Below are 4,697 nucleotides of genomic sequence, written 5' to 3'. Positions count from 1 at the left end.
TATATTCTAAAAGTACACTTGGTAGAGATATAAAATGTACTGTTTACTAGAAAAGAGGGTTCAGAAAAAAAAATCATTTCAATGGACAATGTAAAGTTAGATAGCCTGAAAACAACAGGACTTCCCCAAATCCCACCACGCAGCCTCTTCCGTGTAGAAAAGAAACCTTGTGAAACAACAGGTTTCCAAAGTCTGGTGGCTGGTGAGGAGCCCCGAGGGGAAGGTGTGCGGTTCTCTGTGCTCCCCCCACGGTCATGGGCACGGCAGCCCCCCTTCCAGCATCTGTGCTGGGACTGCAGCCTTTCTCTCAGGGGTTGAGGAGGAACCTCCTGAGTGAGGATGGAGGGGTCCAGCAGGCCCGGAACAGAGGGTCCCCCAGCATACAACTCCACCCATACTGGGACTCCTGGGGCACCCCGGGCCGGGCTATCAGGCTGCCCATCACCCCCGCTGCCCCCAACTCCTCAGGGATCTCGGGGGTTCAGAGGCTCAGTCTGAGGGGCACAGTCTCAGGTGGGCAGAGGGAGGGGCCCAGGTGCTGCCTGGAGTCGAGGTGAGGACCAGAGGAGGACTGAGGGCCCCCAGGGGGATGCATCTGCAGCCCTCCCGACAGCCCTGGGAGCCCCCCCACCCTGGCATGCTGTCAGGATGGGACTGCACTGATCCCCCTGGGAGGGGCAGGGAGGGGCCTGGGTCAGGGAGGCCGGGGCCAGGTCGGCAGAGGGAAGGAGCCCAGCCCCACCAGGAGTCAAGGTACAACCGTGAGGGGGACTCGGAGGCCGCAAGGCATCCAGGTTGGCCCTGCTGTCAGCCCTGAGAGACCACCGGCTGAGCTGTGGGAATAAGCGCCACCCCCGACCCCCGCTTCCCTCTCAGGGGTCCTGGCTGGGGAGGGCCTGGGTCTCAGGAGACCAAAGTCAGGTGGGTGGGGGGTGGGCCCTACCAGCTGGGAGAGAAGGTGAGTAGCCAACGGAGGGCTGAGGGACCCCCGCGGGATCATCTCAGCCCTGGGAAGCCCTGGGCTTGGGGGCCTGATGTGTTGTCCATAGATTCCCCCTGGGGGTCTCAGGACAGTGAAAGCCTTGGTGTGAGGGTCCGGCCTCGGATCAACACAGGGGGCGTCCAGGACCTGCCAGAGATCCAGCTGAGGACTCTGAAGGAAGACAGAGGGGACCCCACAGATCCCTGCCCCTGCCATCAGCCCTGGGCGGTCCCGGGACGGAATGAGCACTTGGCAAGGAGTTTTGACTTCCGCATCTGGGTCTCAGAGACACTGGGGACCTGGTATAAGGGGGGGGCCTAAGGTGGGTGGAGGGGAGAATCACAGGTCCGGCTGGGAGTCAATGTGAGGTCCCTGAGGGAGGACAGAGGGGACCCTGGGCCCCAGATCAGGGTAGGCCCTGGGAGGTCATAGGGCAGGAGGACCCCTTGCAGAACTTCCTGACATCCGGGTCCCAGAAAGAGTGGGGCCCCGGTATGAGGCGCGGGGCCTCAGGTGGGCAGAGGGGAGAATCCCAGGTCCTGCCGGGGGTCAGGGTGAGGACCCTGAGGCAGGACTGAGGGGACCCTGGACCCCAGAACAGAGGGGACCTCAGAGGAGCTCGCCCATGCTGTCAGCCCTGGGAGGTCCCGGGCAGGGCTGACTGGACGTTGCAGGCTCTCACCTCTGCCACGTGGTTGGGGATGGAGGTGTCTAGGGATGCGAGGACCTTGGTCTGAGGGGAAACATCAGGGCAGCGGAGGACGGAGTCCCAGGACCTGCCAGGGGTCAAGGTGTGGACCCCGAGAGAGGACTGGGGGGAGCCCAATCCCCGGAACAAACGGGGGCCCACAGACATCTGGCCTGACCCAACTGTCAGCCCTGGAAACCTCGGGCAGGACCTGTCTCACTGCCCCCTCCTCATTTCCAGATGGGTGGGCTCAGGGAGGAGGGAACCATGCTCTGGGGGTCTGGCCTCAGGCCCCGGCAAGGGTCATGGAAAAGACTGGGGAGACCCCTACTCACACAGAGTACTTGGAGCCCAGCCGGCCCTGCCCCTTTTGTCACCCATGGGTGTCCCAGAATAGGTGGGAGCATTGACTCCCTGTCACATCCTCTCCTGGTGTCTTATGGAGGTGAGGCCTTGGCTGAAGGAGATTGGTCATAGTCAGCAGAGGGAGCTGTCCCAGGCCCTGCAGGGTGTCAAGGTGCAGACTGAGCCGACCACCCATCGTTCCAGCACAGATGGACCCCACGGAGTTCGGCCACCCCTTTTTGTCCCCTGTGACCCCTGTTAGCCCCTGGGCAGGTGTAGCCAGTATTCGGGGCCCCTCACTTCTTGTCAGTGCAGGGAATTTGTTTGAGAATTTTGACTCAGACAGCAGACAGAGGGCCCAGGCCCTGCCAGGGGGAAGGGGAGGCCCTGCCCTGAGTGAGCACAGAGGGGGCCACCCATGCCAGGACAGTGGGAACCTCACAGAGTAAAGCCCAGTCCTCCTCCCAGCACCGAGGGGCACAGGGCTGTGCCACAATCTACAGCCGAGGTGCCCCATCCATCCCTCTTATAGGGGCTCAAGGAACTGGGAGGTGAAGGCCCAGGTCTGAAGACTGTGTCCTCAGGGCACAGAGCAGAGGAGGCCCAGGCAGTGCCAGGTATCAAGGTGAGGTGTGTGCCCTGAGTGTGTACCCAGGGGCTCCCCCTCCCAGAACAGAGGGGACCCCACAACACCCAAGTCACCCCACTGCCCTGTCAGCCCCAAAACCTGGGGCTGTGCTGGCTGCACCCTGAGGAGCCCCCTCACTTCCTTCTTCAGGTTGGCGGGGGACAGGCCGCCCAGGAGGAGCACCCCTGTGAGGCCCGAGGGCAGCCTTTAAGAGGAGACCTGTAAGTGGCGTTTGTCAGAGCTGCCCAGGGTGCCTTTCTCCGCCGAGGCCACTCACACCCCCTCTCTACCCCAGGTACGAGGTCCCCACCTGTCGCCCCTGCCCACACTCCCGTCGGCGACCTGACCCCAGTCATCAGGCCCCTGGTTGAGAGGAGTGAGCTCCGCCAGCCTGAGGCCGACCTTCATGCCCCAGTCCCGGCCCAGGGTCCGGTGGAGGCGCAGCTGTTGGGGGCTGTGGGGGAGGAGGCCGCATCCCTCTCGTCCTCCGCCTCCTCTTCTTACTCTGTCCTGTTCCTGGGCACCCTGGAGGAGGTGGCTGATGCTGGGGAACCCAGTCCCCCCCAGATCCCCTCCCCCACTGCCATGGCCACCCCTCCATGGAGCCAATCTGAAGACGACGGCCTCAGCACCCCAGATGAGGAAGGGCCGAGCACCTGGCATGACCAGGAAGATGCTGAGTCCTTGCTCCAAGATGCACCACATCAGAAGGTGGCTGACCTGGTGAGGCTCCTGCTGCTCAACTATCGCACAAAGGAGTCGACCACAAAGGCAGAAATGCTGCCATCCTCAAAGATTACCCAGACCACTTCCCCGTGGTCTTCAGCTGAGCCTCCGAGTGCATGCAGCTGGTCCTTGGCCTCGACGTGAAGGAGGTGGACCCAAGCAATCACTCCTATGTCCTCGTCCCCACCCTGAGCCTCACCTAGGATGGGATGCTGAGCAACGGGCAGAGCACGCCCGAGGCCGGCCACCTGGTGCTGGTCCTGGGCGTGATCGCCCTGTTCGGCGACCGCGGCCCTGAGGAGGAGGTGTGGGGAGTGCTCGGCAACATGGGGGTGTGTGCTGGGAGGGAGCCCTGCATCTATGGGGAGCCCAGGGAGCTGCTCACCAAAGTGTGGGTGCAGGAGGGCTACCTGGAGTACCGGCAGGTGCCCCAGAGCGACCCTGCCCACTACGAGTTCCTGTGGGGTGCCCGGGCCTACGCGGAGACCAGCAAGTGGCAGGTCCTGCAGCATCTGCTCAGAGTCAATAGCTTGGATCCCAGGTCCTTCCCATCTGTGTCTGCAGAGGGTGTGAGCGATGAGGAAGGCGGAGCCTGAGCCAGAGCAGCAGCTAGGCTCCTTCCAGGCCCACGTCCAGCAGCTTCTCCTGTGGGGCAGGAAAGGAGGCTGATCCTTCACTCTGAGTTTGAAGAGGGAGCGGTTAGCCTTCTAAGCAGTGAGGTCCCGGGCCAGTCGGAGGAACTCAGTGGGTAGCATCTTTGGGTTCCTGTTGTATATGATGACATGGAATTTCATCTCTGTTTTCTTTGGGAATTTTTCACATATTCTCTCATATAAAAGAAGGCTTAATAAGCTTCAGTATCTAAGTTTGCAAATGACATTAATCACACATGTATTTGCATTAGTTCAGTTCAATGACAAGAGTTTTGCAATTGTGTAAAACAAATTGTAAGATTCCCATATTATTTTGTGATGGTGAACAAGATAACATGGCATTGGAATAGGAATTTACTTGGAAATGTGAAAGTAATTAGCAGTACAACTGAAGGCCACCACGTTGTTCCTCGGGACACCCCGTCGTCCACTCAGTGGTGGGTGCCCTGCTGTGGGACGTTCCTGTTCCAGACAGAGGGCAGGGCTAGGCCCCGGGCATGTGGACCAGAGGGGGAGTGGCTGACCTGGGGGAGCGGGCATTGCCGGCACCCATCTTCCTGGAGAGACACCACCCGCAGGGCCCTCAGGAAGGGAGGCAGTGGGGGGATGGAGGGCCGCCAGGTGGGGTGTAGTGGAGGCATATTGTTGGGGACACTGGTGGGGGCGCCGTGACCC

At 61.3% G+C, this 4,697-nt stretch overlaps 1 pseudogene; it reads left to right on the top strand.

Annotated features, from left to right (window-relative positions):
• The first annotated feature begins 254 nt into the window (after positions 1-254).
• On the top strand, positions 255-3,965 carry LOC111171165 (melanoma-associated antigen 8-like; annotated as a pseudogene).
• The last annotated feature ends 732 nt before the right edge of the window (positions 3,966-4,697 follow it).

Source organism: Delphinapterus leucas, chromosome X, assembly GCF_059928025.1.
Source record: "Delphinapterus leucas isolate spDelLeu-1000000601 "Yukka" chromosome X, BTC_Dleu_Yukka2, whole genome shotgun sequence".
NCBI lineage: Eukaryota > Metazoa > Chordata > Mammalia > Artiodactyla > Monodontidae > Delphinapterus > Delphinapterus leucas.
Note: the sequence above shows the minus strand (reverse complement) of the source record. Positions and strands in the feature narration are given on the sequence as shown.